At 41.6% G+C, this 22310-nt stretch overlaps 1 long non-coding RNA gene across 1 annotated transcript; it reads right to left on the reverse strand.

Moving 5' to 3' along the window:
• Positions 1 to 3946: 3946 nt before the first annotated feature.
• On the reverse strand, positions 3947 to 7586 carry LOC138107474 (uncharacterized). Its single transcript, XR_011149526.1, has 3 exons — positions 7513 to 7586; positions 5094 to 5137; positions 3947 to 4029 (listed from the first exon to the last, which is right to left on the reverse strand). It is a non-coding gene; the product is annotated as an uncharacterized lncRNA (long non-coding RNA).
• Positions 7587 to 22310: the final 14724 nt, after the last annotated feature.

Raw genomic sequence — 22310 nt, forward strand, 5'->3', positions numbered from 1 at the left:
GTTCAGGGACCGCTGTAAAAATTACCCTTTGTACCAAAATGTTTAAATTACTGCTTTTAATTTGAAATGAGCAGTGCCACTAAAACTCCAAACATTACCAGTTGCTGTTTTTACTTCCTTCCTTTGGAGCAGGAATGAGTGGAACAGTTGGGATAAATAAGACTATATTACTCATGCTGTGTGTTCTTAACTAATCTGAATCTCAGATGAATGTTTTTCCTCTGCAGGACAGATATTGCTCTATCTGTGGCCAGTCTGCAGCTTGAGTATCACATTCTGTTTGTTGCTTCTCCCCCTGGATTCAAATTGATATGCTGTTGTCCTTTGCTTGCCTCTCCACCCCCAGCACAATGCCTTGTCTTACATGCTGCACCCAGGCAGTGCTTTAAGTCATTACCTTTTGGGTTTGCCTGTCTCAGAGTGCCTAGCAAAGCTGGCTCAGCTAGGACTGTGTCCATACTACTGAAGATAATAAAGGTTTTTCCATTAACATTAATAGAAGTTCAGTCGTCTTTTGATATGCTGCTGCATATCCTGAAATCCTAGAAGCTAGTCCATCTTCCAGCCACCTGGGTTGTAGTGCCTAGTAATAGCTCCCTAGTACAGTGAAGCTTACAGATGTACATATCTTTTAATATTCTTACATCACTTTTGAGAACTAATAATTCTGGTGCCAGTTCTTGTTTGTTGTGTCAGTGACCAATTCTTTTGACTTGGAAACATTTGTGGTGCTATTAAGTTGTGCCACTCAAATGTGTCCCAGTAAAAAAAACCCAACACTCACTGCTGGCACAGCACAAATGTTCTCCTCTGATCTCAATGTGATCCCCACTGTCACAGCCCAACACACAAAGGGAGGATTGTTAAATGGTGAGCCGAGAGGTTTTTAGGGAACTACGTTTCAATTTCAATCTTCCATGAGGTGACTTGTAAAAACAATAAAGAGAGATGGTTATTGTAAGAATTTTGAAAAACCTCTTGTCTGCATCCTTTTAGATAAATGCTGTTTGCTTCCCGCTCTCATGTAATAATCATGGGCAACTTCTGCTGTGCTTGCTAAGCCTGTTCCCTCTTCACTAGGTGATGTTTACCTATTAGTGCAGCTTGCACTAGAGGTTATTCAGTGCAGCTGAATCCCAGGTTTTGCTCACTTTGTGGCACAAAGCTCATTAGTCAAGGTGAATGATGATGTCTCTGTGTAGAAGAACAGGTCAGTGCTCTCTCATTTTCAGATGCCTAGTTTCTGTGGTCACTGAGTTTCCAAAGTTGTTTGTTACCTTTCCTCTTAGTGTTATCTCATCTTCTGTCAAGGGTGTGATAGTGATCCCTGCAGGGCAAAGGATCTCAGTAGGTAGATTGTTTTGCTGAGGGAAAAGCACGGGCACAATGTGATGTACTCCAAATTGTCAGGCAAGGGCTTTGCCCCTCCATAAACAAACTGACTTCACTGCTTCCTATCACTCTTTATTTGCTCCCTCACCTTCTTTTGCAGAGTCTTTTTCTCTTTCCAAATGTCTGTCCTTGTTCATGCAAACTAGATGTCTGCATATCCTCCTCCTTCCCCTGAGCATTATTTTCTCATCACAGCTTGCATATATTTTTACTCTCTTGGCCTGGGTGACTTAGTTCTTATCTCACCACTTTGCCAAAAAATATTTCTCTTTTTCCTCTAAATGTTTCCCTCTTGGTCATGACTGACAATATATCAGCTCTGGTTTCTGCAGGAGGCTTTATTTCCTCTCCTCTTCCCACAGAAGTCACAGTTCTTGCAATTCCTCAAAATTAAAGTTTTAAATATCTGTAGATGATCCAGGGATCAGACTCTGTTACCATCAGGTCTTATTCACAGTATTCCCCTGTAGGAGGAATCACTACTGAACATAAAAAGTTTAATTTAAACACAGGCCCAAATCAAGTGTCGTACTGGCACATCTATATAGGTCGAGTGAGAGTCGATTTCTGAGCTGATCAGGATATTGTGCATAGGTCCATCCCTGTCATGAGCTGATCCAGATCTGCTGGTTTAAAAACCTACAACAACTGAGATGCATCAAAATCATGACCCTATTCTGAATTTTAGAGGCTAGGTGTGTTCCTTTCCAGGCTGCTGGAAGCAAGGAAAATTTCAGGTGATCCCCCTTTGCAATGTACTTTCATTCTTCTCCACTCCTTCTGCAGCACGGAGAAACCGGTTTCCCTGCTGGATTCAGGAATAAGGATCAAGTTGAGTAGTAACCTAACAAGCAGGAAGAGAGAGTTGGCTGTTTATTCTCCACCTGTCATCTTTCAGGTGGCTTTTTATAACCCCCTCTAACTCAAACAAACTAAACCATCCTTGAATTAGCACATGGCTGTTCCTGCAGGGACAACAGAACAGGACCCCCAGGAGTGGATGGACAAGTATTTTCACTAACGTTCAGTGTTACAACTTAGGTATCAGTGAACACTTTGAAGAGCATCTTTGTCATGGCTCTGCACACTCATGCTGTGTTGCTTAGTGCAGAGGAGGTAAGTTGTACTGCCAACAGTAATGCTACATTCATGTTGGAAAACAAATGCAGTGGAGATAAGTGAGGAAATCTGTCCAAAATGCCTTTTCTATTGTGTGAGAAGAAAGGGAAGAGGCAAGAGAGGAACCCCTGTGCCATGAAAATACATCTTTTACCAAGCTGACTACAGATAGAAAGAAGACAGACATTTAAAAGCCTACTGTAATGTACATTCGATATAAATCGAAGAACAGTTCAAATTCATTTTTCAAGGTTAATTGAACACAGTCGTTTTTCTCTTTTTTCTTTTTTTTTTTTTTTTTTTTTTTTTACAAAAGCTGTTCAATCTCTTGTATTTGAATCTTCTCAGAATGTGCTGTACAAAGCCAGTGCATTTCCTGCCTTTAAGGAGAAGGGCTATTGGACTCAACACTTGGGGTGGGTTTTCTTTAAGTTCATGTTCATTCCATTCTTTTCACTGGACTTTTATCTGTGTATCTGGGTGTGCTGAAGCACATGTGCTGCGAATAGGGAACATGCTCCACTTCTTTGATTCCTCCTGATCACACTGGAGTTGAAAGCTGTGTAAAGTGACAGCAGATTTTGATTTCCCACTGCCCTTGTCAGTCTGGATGTACAGTAAAATAACAGCCAAGCTGTGTATCTCTGGTCTCCCACTGTAACTCCTGCTGAGATAAAGGGGCTACTTCAGCAATTACACTGCAAGTCATCTCAAAAATGAGTAACATCTCCATGGCTTCCAGCCCCAGAGGCTCCATATGGACTCATCCAGCTGAGCATCTGTGGAGTTTTGGCTCTAGTTCAAGAGGCAGAACTGCTATTCACATGTGTGTTTCTGGATCTCCATTTCTGCCGCCTCCCCCCATGCCCATGAGCTATCCCAGCATCCATGTCCATGAAGTTCTTACATGGGCTTGCTGCAGATGAAAGATGGATGTCAGCCCCAGCAGGTCAATGTATTCCCCAAAAAAAACATCCACTGGTATTGGCAAGAAAGCCCCTGGGGTATATATCTTCTGGAAAGACAACAATTAAAAGAGATGGTTGGGGAAATTGCACTTGACTGAAGGGAGAAATACTTTTTCTAGCAGAAAAATTATTACTTAAAAATGTTCGACCAGCCAGGGACAATTTATCCAGTCGGTGATGTGCAAGTACAGAGGGCAGTTAATTCCTTTTAAATCACTCTTGCAGTCAGAAGAGTGATGGGAAAATGCCACCAGGATGGCTCTTGCTCTGGGTACAGTCCCAGAGCAAGACCTTCTTTCCTTGTCCTGACTTCTCACCAAATAGATTCAGTTGGTAACAAGATGTTGTCTTCCACTCTTAACAAGCCTGCAGAGGTAGCCCGGCGCCTGAGAGTGAAGAGGGGAATTACTGCCTTCCTCCCAAAATGTCTGTAATTCGCAATCTGCTTCCAAGGTTTAGCTGACAGTGCGCTGCTGTTTCAGGAGCGGAGCCGGCCCCATACACCCACTGCGTATGGTGGCAGCACTGGCCTCAACGGGAGCTGTTCCTCCTGTCAAAGGCAATACGCAGGCGTGACTGAAATGCGTGCTGAATACACCGGCTGAGGAAAACAAAGCTGTTTCTGTGGTCTTTCCCCCACTGATATGTTTTAAATATTGGGTCACAGAATCTCTTTTTTTTTTTTTTTTTTTTTTTTTTTTTCCTTAGTTCCATTAGGATGATGAAAGGAGAGTGAACTGATTTGTGAGTGATATAAAAACTGCAGTTTCCTAAATTTACTCAGCAGCCTTCGGAACCAATCCATCCTGGGATTTGTCTGCAGCAGAAACCAAACCACCTGCTTAGGTTTTGTTTAACTTGCATGAGTAAAACACTTCAAACTCCTTTATGTGTTACAAAAGACGGAAGGGAAGCAAAGCTTGAGCACTGGCACACTTCCCCACTGCCCCCCTTTCCCTGTAACTGTAAAGATCTGAATCAAATGCTCATTTGCACGAGCAGAACAGAGAGGGAAACCTCCCACTTTTGTCTCCTTTAAGGAGAATCACAAACCACCGAAGCGCTGCCTAGAGCATTGAATGCAAGCATTACCTCATCACCGCACAGCGTTATTGGCTGGAGATAACGGGAGGTGGGGTGTTGGCGCCTACCCGCTCGGTGAGAGCTGGGCTTTCTCATTATCTCTTTCTCTTTATTTCAAAACAACTGACCCTTTTAATGCGTGTCACCTACAGGGACATCCTGGTCTTTATGGAAGCGTCCCATAAAACCAGGAAGGACCAGCCCAAGTGTAAACATAAAGAGGTTGAACGAGATCAATAGAAACAATTTTAAAATAACTACCCCTTAAATGCAATGAGCAATTGTGTATTCAGTACGGCAGTTTTAACCATCCTTTTAAAATTACTATTAAATCCCACAGAGCAGCTCTAAAAATTATGTAGTCATTAGAATCCATAGGGTTTCTCAATTTTTATTTTTTTATCAAGTCTCTGTGTGTTTCCTAAGGCTAAATTATGTCATTTTTATTCAGGACCACCTCTGCCACTGGTTTTCAGAAAAGTCATCACTGATTGCAGAGAGCATGAAAAGTCTGGTGGTGATATTACTTACCTCTTGTGAGGACCTGGCCTTTCAGTCATTGAGAACATATTGCCCTGTTGGGACACACCAGGAAATTAGAATTCAGTGCTAAGGTAAATCCCAAAATACTTTTTGAGGGACCAAGTTACCACTCCTTTTACAAACAAGGAGAGCAGGAGCAGTTAGTCACCTGCAAACCTGATAGCTCCATGAAAGTGCCAGAATCAGGACTAAAGGCATTGTCTGAGTCCAAGCAATGCTCTTGCCACTGGCCTTGGTTTTCACTTAGATCTCACTGCTGTGAAATTCCTTTTGGCATTATAGCAATTCAGTGTAAATTAAGCAAGGATCTCAAGGTTTATCTCTTGATGAATAACATGGCCAGGTGCAGACACAGTTCCAAGAACCTCTTCAACATCCATGCCATACAAAGCTGTATGCCATGTGTGCTGCAAAAGGCCTTTAATCCTTTATTTCCTTTATGGTGGTTATTAATAGGGGACTGAGTTCTGTCTTTGTCTCTCTGATGTCGTTTCCTTTGTTTCCTTTTAGGAGCAGCACAAGAGGATAGAGAGCAGACAAACTGCAATATCCTGGTAATTAACTACCTCAGCAATATAGTGGCACCACGGCAATGGTAACAATTTGCATACATTAGCTTTCATGTTCCAGGAAAGCAATTTCTGTAGCATTTGAGAGAAAAATAAGGAGGGAAAAAGAGAGAGAGGAAAGGGTGAGCTGGGGTCAGTATAGGACTGTAATTGAGATTGTATTCAGAGAGAGAATGAGTGAAGCTCTGAAAGTGCTTGGAGCCTTGTTAACTGGATGTAATTCTACCTGTAACTGGGTGTAATTCTACCTGTAACTGGGTGTAATTCTACCTGAAGCAGTTAGTTGACAGTGCTGATCCAGTCTGGAGAGATATTTCAGCACCTTTAGGACCCACAGATTTCAACCAGTGCTTTAGGTGCAGACTGTCTCAGCTATACCCAACATCATGAGCCTGCATTTGCAGGACTTGTGATGCTGCACAGGCACTGCAACCTTCATGCACTGATGCCTGGCTTGTGAGTTCAATTCCTGAGCAGAAGAGGAGACCCCCAAAACCTGTCACCATACCAAACGATCATGTACTAGCAGTGTTTTCAGTGGAGAAACAGAAGCTTTGGCAATGAAAATGTATCTGTCTCTGCCAAGCTCCTTTGTATCCTGGGGTCTTTACACTTCAGGGCTGTTAGAAGAGGCAGCAATAGACTCCTGGACATTAAGAGGAGATAGAATCATAGAATCATAGAATCATAGAATCATAGAATCATAGAATCATAGACCGGTTTGGAGGGGAAGGGGCATTAAAGACCATCTAGTTTCAACTCCTCCATGGGCAGGATGCCACCCACTACACCAGGTTGCTCAAAGCCCCATCCAGCCTGTTCTTGAACACTTCCAGGAATGGGGCATCCACAAATTTTCTAGGTGCTCTTGGATGTGGGGTACAATGAGAGAATCCATCGCCAGGGCTGGTTGCAGGTAGGGAGAGAGGTTCTAGCTGCAGCTGGTGTGCTGCTGCAGCCGCCAAGTCTCTCCTGCTCCTGTGCTCCAGCTCATCACGGGGATAAACTTCATCAGAGAAAAAAAACTAAAGCTCCTGCATAGGCAAATCCAAAAGCTTTGTTTTCTTGTAATCTAAACTGCTGTGTGGTGGCAGTGATGCTACCCTGTCATAGCAGTTTGGTTGAAACACGTGGATCAAGAAGAGGAGTCTGTGATCTGGCAGGCAATATGGGAAGGGGTACCTCAAGCTGGTTTCAGACCAGTGGGAACCTGCGAGCTCTGTGTTGTCTATGAAGGTATTTCTCAATATTCATATTTGTGTGACCTGGAAGCATGTGTCCCTTAAATTGTCTTTTTGTTCTCTTTTGTTGATTTACTCTGTGACTTTGGGAAAATTACTTAATATCTGTGTGCCTGAATTTGTGTATCCATAATAAGGGTGTATTATTAAACAGCTTTCTCAGAGGCACATTGTGAGGTTTAATGAATTCATGCTTGCAAAGTAATTTAAGATTTCAGATTAAAATTGTTAGAGAAGTGCAAAATGCATTATAATTAAAACAGAGAGGATACAAAATAATAATAATCAAAAGGCCCTGAAGCTGCTGATAACTCTAAAGGGGGAATATGTATACTTGAAGTTACTAATAAAAACATCAACCACTGTGTTACAAAGTAAGATTTTTCAGCTGTATAACGTTGGTTAATTTTATGCTATTTATTATTCTTAGTATTTCCATTCTCATTGCATAGAAAGAAAATCTATTAAACTGATCTCTCCTGGATTTATATCAAAAGGAGATCAGTGTTTGCCCAAAATATGTCAGAAGACTGCAAAGACATGGAATGTTTGATTGTATGGCTACGTTTACTCACAGAAATCTATGGCATGACTTACCTGAGTGACTCCAGAAGTTTTTGTTGAATCAGGGCCTTCAGGAACAAGGGGTTGAAAAATTATCTTCTTGCCACAAACAATAAATTCCACAAAGAATAAAGTCTCCACAGAGTACCAAATCCTTGGAAAGAAATTGTGTGGCACGAGCCAAAGCCTTTTCAGCAACAAAGATTCCATTCTGTAACACAAAAACCAGGGATTAGTGTGACCTTCCACACCTCCATAAAACAAAGGTTGCCTCTGCACATGCCCAGGCAAAAGCTGAGGAGAGGAAGGCAATAACTCTCGTGAGGTGTTTCAGAGAAAGCTGTTGGAGAAGAGGCAGAGCAAAACCACAGAAGACCAGGGAAGAATAGATTTTGCATTCTGTCCATAGGATTATCCCTTTCACAAAAATTATCCTTTTGAGTTTGTAAACATTTGGGGTTTGGTCAAGATACAATCCTTTTTTGTCTTGAGCCAAAATCCCAAAGCTTTTGGATCCCAAAAGCAAGACTAAGACTATTTAAGGTCTGCACCAACTTGTTCAACTGTAAGCCCTATAAAACAACCTTTGCTGTGCAGCCTGCAAGACCTGTGTCCCCCTTCAGGCAGCTGGTCCCTTGCCAGGGAGGGTGCCTGCTGGTAAGTCAGTGCAAGCTTGGTAGGAGGTGTAAGCTCAGCTACCTTACAGATGGGGACAAATCCTCAGACAATTAAAGTGGTCATTGGTTTCTGTGCCTCATGTACAGCTAATATCAAATGAAAGGCTGTGCAATCTTTTAAATAAAGGTGGCTTTCCTGTTATGGGACAAATTATATATGATTTGCCTTCAGAGGTCAATGCTGAACTGGGGGAGAAGAGACAAGAGTGGATTTTGACTATTTGGAAATGTAAGGCCTTGGGTTGGACTTTGAATTTCGGTTTTCTAGACATATCTATGATGGCTCTCATGTGGGAAGAAAAAATAAAACAACAAGACTATTTTTACTGTACTTTAGAAACTGAGTTTGTTTTCATGAAGCTGTACTTGATCCCTGCTGAGATTAATCTCAGAAGCTGCCTGATCTGAGCATGGCAAGCCTGAAAGGCCTCTGGGTGACCATTAAAATTCTGGCTGACACCAACCTCTGAGTTTGGAGAGCACTCTGGCCTCAGCTTCCCGTTTTGCAGCAGGGGAACTCAAGCAGTGCTGGTCTTGGGACAGCAAACATCCAAAGCCTTATTCCTGTAAGCCGATTCCTGGTTCATCCTCACATGACGATGAGCTCCCAGAAAAGCAGATTACACAGAGTGTCCAATTTGGGGAGGACTGTAGATGTTGTATAGCTCTTAACATCCTTGGACATTGTGTTTTGATGAAGTGTACATTTTAGGGACTTAACAGGGAATGAGAAAGAACGGGATAATCCGTCTTTATTGAAAAGACAAAAGGGGAAATGTGGGAAGTATTCCAGTCCTCTGCCACAAAAATACCTTAATGTATTAGTCATCTGAGTGATTGCAACATGTTCTGACAGTTCTAATGCCAAATATGTGACTGAAATACCAAGGAAAACCAGGTGTCCGTAGTCTTTTTAGCAATAAGTAACACCTCAGATACCTTCTTTGAAAAAGCCCATTTTGTGTTAGATAGTTTGGGGTTCAAATGTTTACAAACCCAAACTCTGACTTTATCTGAACTCTGGGCAGCGTTTGTGGGTCTTAACAGTGGCTGCATTTCTGGAGTGGTACAGAAAGCCTCAGCTCAGTGCTGTGAAAGTAAATGTGTGGGTGCCTTCATTCAGAGCAACTTCACAAAATAAAATGTTTTCTTAGTGCTGTGGGCAGGTCTGATCCAGCTGTGAAGTTGGGACTGTGTTACATGAAGTAGTTCATGCTTTCAAGCAAATGGTCTGATCTGAGGAAAAGAAGGAATAATCTTCCCATTAAATCTGTTTATGCCTAGTGTATTTCAGATATTTAGCACTCAGATTTCTTTTTTTTCCTCTGGTACGGACAGATACCAAAAAAAAAAAAAAAAAAAAAAAAAAAAAAAAAAAAAGAGGTGTGTGGCAACTGGATATCATTCTTCACTTAAATTATGCAAAGTACATTGCAAAGGTGAGAAAATGCTCCTTTCCCCCATTCTCAAAAATGTAGAAGGTATAAAGACAGAAGTCCTGCAGGTGGCTGAAGAGAGTGGTGGAAGAGATGGGAATATAGTTCCTATGTTCTCTGTGTCTCAGCTTGCTCCCCTACTAAATGTTGGAGTCTTGTTCTGTGCCAAAGGAGGGAACTTTGGAAAAGACACCAAAGTATATAGCACTATGTGAAGTGATCATAAATATCTTTGTAGTGTTAAATGTAGTACTTGCTTGGAGACATCTGATTTATCAGAGGAGTTAGTGCTCGCTACACTGAATGTTTACTTCTTTTTAGCATTTCAAGTTGTCAATAAAACACTTAAGTATATATACATATGCTGTCTGTGGGGAACTACAGATGTTAAACCAAAAAGGACCGTGAAATATTCTGGGTTTTACTTCTTCCCTAAAAAAGACCCCTAAACTTCATCCAGTTACTTGCATACTGTTTTCAGTAACTTCTGTTTGGTTAATGCAAGTTTGATCCCCATCTGAGGATGTCAAATATGCTATTTCCCTTGGTGGTTTATTCCATGCATTTGTGTGCCTTACTGGAGAGACTAGGGATGAGCCTGGTAAGAGGAAAGACTGAAAAAAAGGTTTATTTATACCTAACTGCATAAAATTTTAATGTTTGTCCATTTGGTCTAGAGTTTTTCTAGTTTCTCATTTATCCCAGGAAAATAATTTCTGTCTACTTTTTCAAATAAATTCTTTATGTTTGTCACTTTATCTGGACTTCCTTGTTCTAAGCAAGCTGATCTTCATTTTCCCAGTGTAACACTTTTTCCCTGGCCAAAACTTTTCTGTCCCCTTTCTGCCTCTTTTTCAATTTTCAAGTATCTTTTTTAAAAACTTAAATAACAGATTTGACTACACTATTCTAGTATTGGTCTTGCCAGTCTCATATGCTCAAAAAAATTGTTCATCTGCTCACTCTAGTCTTCTTGTATAGAGTGAAGAACAATGGAAATGAAAGAGAAAATTTCTGATTCTAAATATACCTGACTGTTTGGAATTATGTAGTGTGGATTTTTTAAAGTAGAAAATGAAAATATAGTAGATAAGTAAAGGAAACAAGACAAGAGCCTGAAAATAGCCAACTGTTCTAGAATAGCTCCGAGAATAGCTTGTTTCCCATCTCTCTAAAGCTATTCTTAGGCTAGTCATTTACTGCATGAACTCTGAGTGTACTTCTCTTGACAATGTCTCAATTAAGGAGGTTTAAGTGAAGTTTGGATGAAACAGAGTCTGCCCCTGTTGTAGCTCTGTGCTTTCTGTGTCTGCATCTCCATTGGGATTTATACTCATGTGCATGTCACAGCACAGCTGCTGGTTGCTCCATTTACCCAATCTTTCATCTTCCCACTGATTTGTGAAGTACATGGGTGGAGCTTTCCTTTTCATTTGGAGGAGATGTTGAGCCATGAATGTGTCTTACTAATTTTACGACAGCATCACATAAAACCAAACATTATTATTTCATCACACTTACAGTGATCCACCTATATTACTCTTCTAAGTGTGAATAATAAAGAACTCAACTTTAGGATTAGAAACAACAGCTACAAGCAGATGTTTGAAGATATATTTTTAAAAGTTGGATTTCTTCTGTCTGAAAATAAGACTGGTCAAGCTGATGTTGATCAGTCAAATTTCCAGCAGAAATTTTGGAGAACCCTTGAGACTCTGGTAACTTCATTAAGATGCTTAAAGAGAAGCAGAGATCTTCTGAGTCAATAAACCTCAGAGACAATGAAGAGAATATTCATTACTTAATTAAAAGTGGGGTAAACAAAGCTGATTTATGAAAGGACATCAGAAGGTAAAAAAATCTCAAAGTCTGAAACAGACAAAATTCTAGATTCTGAAATTGAGTACATACCCAATTATAAATTCTTAGTTTTATAAATTAGAGTGGGTTTTTTATAGTTGCCTGGTGGACCATCCCTGAGCACGCTGGTCAATAGAAAAGACTTCAGGGAAAATTAAAACTGCAGTCATGTTAATTGTTCCACAGTTTATATATATATACACACTATTTTTTTTGGTGGTTTTCAAGGCTGGGAAAAACACAGTTCCAATAAAGTCAAAGTTCTAGTCATCTTTCCTTGTCTCTCAATTTTACTGATTCTTTCAATTCTAATTCTTGATTAGCTTGACTCCCAAGCTAATTTTCCTCTAGAGCAGGAGGATGAGGGCTATTAGCCAAATGGGCTATTGTTTATTACAATCTGTAGTGGGAGTGATGGCAGCTGTTGATGGTAGTTTTTCATTAACAGTTAAGAAAAGCCAATAAGTGTTGTAATACCCCGTGCAATGGCAGATGGTGAGCTGCAGAAAGACTTTCTACCTCAACCAGCACTCATCTTCACTTTGAAATACCATTTAAAAAGAAAAGACCTTTAAAAAGGACCACCTCTTCAGCTGCCTTATTCCCACATAACTTTTATGTGTCTGGAAATGTAGTCCAAATACAAACTGCTAAGATAAAACAGGCTGCTTGCAATAAAAAGGAGGAGAAAATATCCCTTTCCATTTACAATTTGACTCCTACCTACAGTGCAGTTTCCAGCCTATTTTATGCTCTTTTCCTTTGCAGAATTGAGTGGGTGCCTATGCCCGGAATAAAGCATCAGCCCATGCTGAACCTCAAACTTTTACAGCTTTCTATTTCAGAATCAGTGGTGTAGGTTAGGGTAGAAATGCTCTTTCCATCATGTTTTTCATGTCTCTCTTGGCAATTCTCCTGAAAACTTGCTCATGTTCCTGGTGAGTTATCTTTATTGCTCTGGTTACACCAGAGCAAAAGGGTGACCTCACACAGAGAAGCCAAATCCTGACTCTTTGAAGTGAAATATCTGAAGAAGACAAGCAATATTTTGTTCTTGAATCTAGGAAAATGTCTCCTTTTTTTATACCAGCATTGGTTTCTACCAGGTCTATGATTTCTGGCAGAAAGTTCTTGCTGGTATCAACAACTGCACTGTTTTGGATACTGCCATTATGGATACTGTACAGCATCTAGAGAGGTGTTGTAAATGGTTTCCTAGGCATTTTGTAGTGTCTTGCATATCTAATGATGCTTATGTTCTTCTAGCATTGTAGTTTTTATATTGAAGAAAAAAGAATATAAATAATGGATTGGACCAGGGTACTAAACCTTTAAGTAGTTCCTGAGTCTGCTAGAGATCCCTGCTGTATTCTGAGTCACGAGCTAGTGAAAACAGCCATGCAAGTTTAGGCCCTCCCTGCCAGTAAATAGGTTATCTGATGCCTGAAGCATCCGTGCAGTTTCTGTACATTATTGCTGCTAGAGAGAGAGAGTGATGCAGCACCATATTTCCAAGGGAATGCATGAACTTTGTGAGTCATAGCTCCGCTCTGAAGGGAGGGACAGAAACTTCTTTTTGGTTTATCTGTTCTGCTGTGACTAGAAAGTTAAAGCAAAACAATAAAAATAAAAAGTTAAGGTCTGGTAAATCAATGTATCTGGTAAATAATAAACTCTTCTTATTTATTATTTACTATGAGGGAAGTTAATGAGAAATCCAAAGGGAGTTTTCTGTGGGGGATACTGCAATGCATATTTTCCATTCCAAGTGGTTGAGTATCAGTGAGAGCAGAACGGTGCCTGCCTTTGCACGTAGTTGCAAACAAAATATCTGCAATCCCAAATCAAAACACACCTCACACAGACACTTAAAACACCTCTTTGGGAGCTACCTAGGCTGCATGGGCAAGTGGTTACCAGGATTTGCATTCAGCCGTCAGGAGACCTGTGACTACAGCCCAGGGCACTGTAGAAGTGGCTTTGAAAAACAGCACTTGGACCTAGACTGGAGAACAGCCCAGGCTGTAGGAACTGCCCGTCTTTGATTCAGATCTAGACTTCTCACTCTTTTTAAATTGAAGAAACAGTGACAGTTCTGTCACTTCCAGTAGAATTACATATGGCCTTCCTAGGTGAAGAACTCCTTACAACTGACATTGGTGGAATGGATCTTGAGGAATGATTACTCTCCTCTGTGGAGGCATTGCTTCCTTCTCCTGTGGAGCTTGTGCCATCCTCCTCATGGGGAACTTCTCAGTTAAACCTAGGAGACAGCACCAGACACCCTCAGCAGGTGCAGCAGCTCTCCCAGCCTCTTCCAAGTGTCCAGTCCCCAGAGGAACAGCTCACATCTGACCAGGCGTGTGATCCAGAGGATGCTCCTGCCCCTGCCAAGTGCAGCCAGCCGCTTGCAGCTCACCGGCGCGTGGAAGGAGGTGTGCTGCTCCGAGCCCATGCAGAGCTCTGGGCTTTATAAAGTGCCTCGGCACAATTCCTCTTCCGTGGCTTTTGATTTGGCTGGGAGTGATGAAAGAAAGGGGAAAGGGCTGCCCTTTTTTGTGTTTCCTCAGCTGGGGACTTCCAGCGTGTCATTTTCGTCTCTGCATCTTAAGTCTCCAATCAGGATCAATTATGATAGCATACTATATAAATATTAAAAACAATTGCAGAGCTTTAATTAAAGCCAACTCTGTTTCTTTTTCCCCCTCCCTCCCTCACTCCTCTCGACTTAGTCAAGAACACAATAAACTTAATCAGCTGCCCCAAATTATGCATGCATTAGCCTGTGAGATTCAGCAGGGCCAGGCTTCTCAAGGACAAAGAAATATACTGAGCTCCAGCACCTCACTTTGTTTTCTCCAGCCATCTTTTGTGGTGTGTCATGGGAAAAATTCTAATGAGTCTCTCCGTGCTGCTGGAGAAATTCCTGTCAGGCACAAGCCAGTAGCTCTCTTTCTACTCTTTATTTTCCAGATATGAATTATCTGTTACCCTGCCCTCTCATGAAGAAGGAAAGTTGCATCAGGATAGACTGAACTAGCACTGACTGATGACAATCTGTAACCGTTTTGTTTTTCTGGGTTTGATTTTCCTCCCTTCTCACACAACTTGAAGCTTTTTGGCACTGCAGCACAGTGAAGAACACATGTTTGCATCTACAAAACAGTTTCTGCATCTACTGTCACTGTGCATGGATTTGATTGTGTTTGCCACATAATATTTTTTTAAATATGTTATCAAGCTGAGGATGTGGTAGAAAGTCTTCTGCTTCTAGGGAAATTTCTGGCACAGTGGAGATGCAGAATTTGCTAACTCTCCCTCCCTCCAAATCTTCCAGTTAGCAAAACTGCACAAATTAGCAAAGCTTCAGGAGGGAGATGCACAATGTCCTTCTGACTTATCTTTAGGAGGGGAAGCTGAACACTGACACAGATTTTTTTTTGTTTTGGTTTGGTTGTTTTTTTTTTTTTTTTTTTTTTTTTTTTTTATCTCGATACTGTGGATTTGAAGAAAAAATAATATTTTCATCCTTGGGTTTGGGGTCTTTCTTCTATGACCCGTACAGCTCTGCTTTGTGCTCCCTGATAGTTTCAAAGGTGAGCATGCTTCAGATAGCCTGGTTCTGCGGGTGTAAACAAAGGAATTGTTTCCTGACGCCGGGTTCCGAGCTGGCTGTGTGCCCGCTGCGTGTACCTGCAGCGAGAAGGGGGATAAGGAGGGGTGGAGGAGAGGGGGCAGCTGGGGAGTGTGGCCGTGGTGTCCTGCTGGGCAGCGGCTGGGCTGCCAGAGCCCCCTGGAAGCAGGAGCTGGTGCTCGGAGCTCTGTGCGTACATCCTCAAGCTCGGCTGTCGTTTTGAGCATGTGCTGCTGCCTGGTTGTGGCAGGAAGCTGCTCTGAACAAATGGCTGTGGGTGTTCTTGTTTGCTCATTGACAGAATAATAACTTGGTGCTCTTTGTATTAGGGGGGGAAGCCCTGAAAATGCAGCTTTCTGGAAATATTTGTGCTTATTTATGTTAGTGTGTCAGTCTCGATTTAAGAAGGCAAAACAAAAATAGAAATTTCGCCTGATCTCTGGTTGGCTTGCTCACCAGTCACATGGAGCTTAACAATAGTCAGACTCAGTGTGTGCCCAGTCTGGGAAAGCACCAACAGGAAATGAGAACGTAGTCTGAAGCATGACATCATCCCATCAAGAGAACCAGCACCCCTGCTTTATTTCTCCAGATCAAAGACAGATATTTACATATCTAAATTGAAGCTGTTTGCCATGATAAGAATTAAATCCATATCATCTAACACCCTAAGACATTATCCACTGTTTTTTATAAAATAAATACCTCGGCTTTGTTTTGATCCTTGTGTGATTCTATGAGGAAGCTGTTCCTTCTGCACAGCCCCAGCCCATGGATGATGAAGGTAGGAATGTTCCTCCTCTGAGTGCAGGGAACCATCCAAGAGCTGTACCTTTGCAAGAGATCACATCAGGAAGGGAGTCCAGCACTGGAGTTGCTCAAGGGAGAAAGGAAAAAAAATCTTTGTTTGCCATCTAGGCAAATCAGCTTGTGCCCACCAAGGTGCATTCAGGGGGGCTCCCTATGCAAAGCTGAGAATTTGATATCCTGTTTCCATTGTGTCCTACTCAGGGTTTTGTTTTTACTGCCAGCACGGTGCTAATTTTAGTGTAGATTAGCTCATTTCAGTTTCCCAAGGTCAGTTAGGTGTCAGGTGTGTCCTGCTAGTTTGGGACACAATACTTACTTTATTTACCTATCTAACAACAAAGTCTAAAGGTGCCTAGGCCCTATGCGGATTTTAAGTAAGGTAGGTGCGGCTTACTAAATATTTCCTGCAACACTACTGCTCTTTTCTAGTGAAGGCACAATCCTTGGGTTTTTACTGCCTCAACCACACAAGAATATACTATGAATATACCAATTGCTGACAGACAATGGATTTATTGTTTTAGTTGCACATTAAGTCCCAATTTTCGGACCCCATAAAATCTGTGTTCAGTAGGATGCACATTGCCCTTCCTTTGCCACAATATACCAAGGTGTATTACATTCCTCAGCAGAAAATTCTGGCAAATGAGAACAAGAGAAGAAATGAATTTTCAAACAGGAATGAATTGAATCCTTAAAATTAGGGAGACTAAAATTATTTTAAACATAGCATGAGTAGGAGATTTTGTATTAATTTACCTGATAAGTGACCTTCTTCCTCTTAAACCCAGAACAAATAAAAATAAATAGCTATTAAGTCTTCTGACAATCTCATCTCCATTTTTTAAGGATCTGCCATTCAGCATTTACATTTAATCTTCTGTTTCAGAGGAAAGGTACCCTTTGGTCTGGCTGGGTCCCTTTGTTTATAGAGAAGTCTTCACAATTCAGTGATAAATAAGAGAAAGAAAGTCTCAATAATAAAGTTGCAAACATTCTGCATTTTAAACCCTGGCAATGCCTGCTTGCCTGTTGTGTAATGTATTAAACTGTTATTTGTTTGGGGGTTTAATGCTCAGCTTTCCCTAGCAGGACTAATGCAATGAAAACCCAAAGGATTTGACTTTGTTGTGATAAGCCAAAATCTCCACTGAAGGAAATGAAATGAATTTCCTGAATCTCTGGACAAAAGTTACCACAAGAGCTTTAGTACAGTTTTGTTAAAGAGGCTTATTGAAAAAAGGCAGTGGAGAATTGTCCCATGTACTGCTGCACCACTAGAAGATAACAGTCCTCTGCATGCTACTAAATATCCATTCTTGTGGATCAGGTCTTCAGTATCCCAGGTGAAGCTAATGGGAAGCTGCTGCCTCATAGGGAGATTGCAATAGCACTGCAGGTGTGAAGGCAGACCAGGGGCTGAGCACTAGGGCTATAGAGAAGGAAAAAAAGTGTTCTATTATGTGCCTATGAAAGGAAGAAAGACGACAAACTGGTGTGTGACAGCTGAAATCCTCAAAACAGTTTAGTGGAAGGACAAAGATTGTTTAGAAAAAGGCAAGGTAAATGCCACATCTGCATTTAACAGCCTGTGTCATACAGAGGGTCACTGAATAGTAAGCAATGATGCACCAGATACAAGTAAAATGTTGTGTATATACAGTTAATATTAACTCTCATATATGGTTAAAAAAATAACTATCACAAGACATTGTAATTTGCAGAAAAGCCCTCCAGAGTGGAAGAAATAGGGTAACAGAAGGAGTGCAAGAGAGGTGTAATTTTATTACTGTGAGCACAAGGCATAGGCTAGCTGGTGAGGGAAAGAAGAGGGAAAGGAAAACTCTCTGAAGCGTTCAAGTAGTTCTTGTTAGGTCCTAACATCAAACCACTATAAAACTAGGGCCCATTTATTCATCAAAGCACTTCCCTTTGCTGCTCCACACTGGTGAGAAAACTATGTAAAATTAGTGGCACTGTCAGAGAGATGAGGAACTGTTTTGTTTCTACATTTCCATAAAAAAGAAGGCAGGAGACACATCATTAACAGCATATCTGGTATTAGTCCTAGTGTACTATTTCTGCTGGGAGAAAAAATTAAGAAAAAAGGGAAAAGGAAGGAAAGGAAAATGATTCTGCTTCAGAAAGCAAAGAAGAGTGGGTTGGAGGTTACACCGGCTGCTGGGCTGTCTGACTTCCAGACAATAGAAGAGATGGCCGGCTATGAGCCAGGTAAGACACTTCAAACAAAAGGCACATTTCAGTTGAACTTAAAGTTGAATTTTGCCAAAAAGTTCATGAAAAAGGAAGGTATTTCTGCAGAATTTAATGGTTTTGGAGACTTGGCAGATTTTAATTGCTCCATTTTCCTCATCTCCACGCTCCCATGGCTGTAGTTCAGTTTTAAACCAAAATTACTTCCTGAATGATCTGGTACTATACCTCAACTTTTCCTCTACTCAGCTGGAGCTGATAATACAACTCCAGCACCTACACTTTTAAGCTGATAGGATTGCAAATAATATCATGCCACCAGCCATGGTGAAGCACAGCTTGAAGAGTCTTCCTTTTCAGTCACCGCAAACTTGGAGCTCCAAATATGGTCTGCCTTTAACTTAAGATTTTCTGGTTCTTTTGGACTGTTCACATACATATGGTCAAAGAAAATTACCAACGACCTGATGCAGCGTTTCAACTTCTTACTGCTGTGAGTTTCTCTATCACAGTGATATAAATGCAAATCATAATGGTCTCTCAGACTCACGTGGAGATGTAACACTTACAGGTTGTGAATTAGTTTTCCTAAGGTTCTGTTGCAGTATTACAGTATGGGAAGGAAATTTTAGCTCTTCCCTAGGCCACAAACCACCTTTTTTTTCCTTCTGTTCTTTTGATATTTCGGCTCTGACTTGCTTCTGTATGATTTTTATGGATGGCATACAAAGGTACAAACCAGTGGACTGTAGTTCACTTGCAGTTGGACCTTGGAGAAGAACATAAGGACTGATGGCTTTCAGACTCAAAAACTGAAATGACAATAGGGAGACATCAAGATTTTTAGGAGAAAGTAACCAAACTGAGCACTCATATATCTTTATGGTTTTCAAATGCAAATGATCATGGTAAAGGTCTGACTAGAGTTGTAGGAAACAAAGAATTGATCATTGAGATCAGTGTTGACACTGATAGTGCTTCTATTGGGGAATTGCAGCTACAGGCCTCCAGGCCACAAAGGGTGTCTTTTCTTATCCAGCTAGTTTCATTGTTGGCTAAGCTTTTTAGGTTTCTGGTTCACGAATACACTACATGTATGCTGAGTAACCTAGCTGAACAGTTGGCTCATCAATATTTACATGGGAGACCTTTATAAATAACACATCAGATTTACACACAGAGGTTTGTTAAACTTACAATTATGACTTCTACCACCAGCCCCAAGAGCTTGCCTTTGCTTTGGAGATGGCTGATGGAGGCAAGTTTGTACACTGGTTGGACAAAAATAAGAATAAATAAGCTTTATTGGCTTTTACATCTGTAAAATCTGCCTTAAGAATTACTGGGTTGTGTCACTGCTGTACTGCATGGTTTTCTGTTGCCATTTGGCTGTTTGGAACAAATGAAAATGAGCTAGTCAATGAAAAGGCTCCCTGGGTTTTAATGGTGTCAGTAAAATGAGATAATTATCTTCTGTTACCATAGAATATCCCCAGTCACCACTCCACTTGCTTATTCATAGAGAATAAATAGCATATATTTCATAACATTTATTTCAATTTATTTCAGTAACGTTTATTTTGTGATTTTATTTAAGTTGATAAGAGCTCTTCTTTTCCAAATGATTTGTAGGTGATTGCGATCTGTCAATGTGATTTTTTTTTTAATGGGAATTGTTAATCCCAGGCTGCAATTCGTCTTTTGGAAGAAGGGATGAAAAGAGCATCATGGGTATAAATATGGAGTGGTTGATTTGAAGGCAGCATCTTTGTGCCACCTGCAATGGAGCCCTGCTTCTTGGAGTCTTTTCAGTGATGCTGAATTGCAATTTATGTGTGTGGTATATCATCGTTGCTGTCTCTCTGTCCCTGGTTTGAAACGGATGTGTTAATTCTTGATGACTGCACTAGCACCTCCTGCTGTGTGCAAAGCTGATCAACCTTGCCTGCCCTTCCTGCTGATTTCTATTTAAAAATAGGTAAGTGTCTGAGGAACTCAGACACTTACTGTGGAAATGGGGTGGAGAGAAGGGAAGGAAGGAAGGAAAAACTCCCTAAGAGTGACTCTACCCCAGGGAGCCCTGTCTCACTGGACTCTCTGCACTGATGAAGGGAAGGGGGTCTTTTTTCTGAAAACTCCTCTGAGAGCTTCAGGCACTGGGGAGCATGCACTGAGGGAGGCTGTTGGGAGGACAGGGTGCCTGATGAAGTCAGTGATTTGACGAGCACTTATCTTGACTTGCTGAACCTTCTCCTTGACTGTGTTGTGAGTCAAGCTTCATAATCATCACTGCAAGACTGGGTTTTAAAGAGGGATTAAAACTCTCTAGATGTTCACAGGGAAGTCCTCACAGGTAGCAATCTGAGGTGGAAAGAGAAATGCTACCTCAGGATACCTCCTTCCTCTCATCGTGTCCCTGTAGCTTTCAGAACAGAGGCACAGCGCATGTGTCATTTGAAGCTGAGGCAGACTCATGTCGGGCCATGCAAAAGGGGCCTGTGGTTTGGGAGACAGAGGAATTAGACCTCCTGACAAGCAGAATCACCAGGAAAGGGTGAATGTCACCACAGTTTGTCTCAATGAGATCTTTGATGAAGTGAGAATAATGATAACTTTGACACTTTAAGGAAATCTGCCCACCCCTGGCAGCATTTCTGCTGATGATGGAGCCACTTCTCAGAGAAGATATTGTAAACAACAAGCACAGTTGTCTTGGTCAGTGCCATGTGTCGCACTGAGAACTTATCCCTTTGGAGCAAATGATCCTACACAGCTGATGTCTACCACAGCAAATATTTGGTATCATGGGCAAAAAATGAACTTTCAGCTGAAGTAGCTTTGATCACTGCTGGTTGCTGTGCTGTTAAATGTGCTTGCTCCAGATCAGAAGCAGCCAACCTTCCAGAGCCTGACAGGCAAGAAAGTAAAATGTGTAAAATCAGAGAATCATGGGTTTTGTAAGCTACTTAACATAGCATTTGGCAGGTATTTTTACATAAAAACTAATACAGACCTACTATGCAGCACCAGGTATATCTGACTTGGTCTTTCACCATTTTAATAAGTGTCTGAACATGCATTTTAGTATAGTATACTTGCTAATCTTAGTAGCGTGGCTATGGCTTATTATTAAAAATAGTTACAATAATCATTCTAAAATTTTACCCAGAAACAGACCAGTTCTGGCCTCACTGGTTGTATCTCTACCAGCAAATAAACCAGGCCAGGGCTCCTTCTGCAGTCCTGACAGTAAGTGGCACAGCTTGCAATCATGTAGGTAAGCTGTATTCCCCCAAAAAGGAAGGGACCTCATCAATACTGCCTTTTGTGAAAAATCCTCAGCACCAAAACATGCCCTGGCATTGCCTGGAACTGTTGGCACAGGTCAAACCTGTGCCAGTAAACACATCAGCAGTTAAACAGTGCAGGTGCTCTGGTGCCAGTGATGGGATCCATGCCTTGGACCATTTCAGCTTGCTGCTGCAGTTGTGGCCACTGTGATGTAGAGGGCTGTTTACATCCTGTGGTGATTTTCCCAAGAGGTGGCTCCTGTTCTGCTGTGCACACATAAAGATATGCAAAATGCACCACCTTTTTGTAGGTGGTCTATGATAAATTAAAGAGTCACAGTGAAGTTGTACTCCCTTGGCTAGCCATGGAAAAATAGAGCTGTCTCTTCTCTTGCCTTTGTCAACTGGTCCCCAGTTCCAGTGGAGAGCCAGGCACCATCCCTGCAAGTCCCTGCACAGCATGGTAACTGGAAGTTCCTGCCTTCCCTTCTCTGCCTCATGGAGGCCATTTGCATCTTTTGAGAGACACAGCAACTCCCTGGTGCTTCAGTTGCTCCTTTCCTCTGTCCAGGCTTCCCCACTGCCGGGCAGTGGGTGCTATGTTCCAGCAGCACACAGAGGGATGGGGGGCTGCTGCCCTGCAAAACCCAGTCACCCCACCAGCTGGTCCAGCACAGACTGGTGGGCTGGACTGGCAGACACAGAAAAGGATGCCTGATATACCAAAGAACTGCAGGAAGCTTGGGAAATACATTTTAGCAAAGCCCTGTTTTAGCCTGATTCCCATCTACTCCCTACAACATGCCGTATTATGTGAAGTGAGGCCTAGAAAGCCAAAAAGCAGCAAGATCTTGCTGTGCTTATCTAACCTGACCATTGCTTCCATTCAAATTACTTTTTTCATGTTTTA

The sequence above is a fragment of the Aphelocoma coerulescens genome, chromosome 3, assembly GCF_041296385.1.
Source record: "Aphelocoma coerulescens isolate FSJ_1873_10779 chromosome 3, UR_Acoe_1.0, whole genome shotgun sequence".
NCBI lineage: Eukaryota > Metazoa > Chordata > Aves > Passeriformes > Corvidae > Aphelocoma > Aphelocoma coerulescens.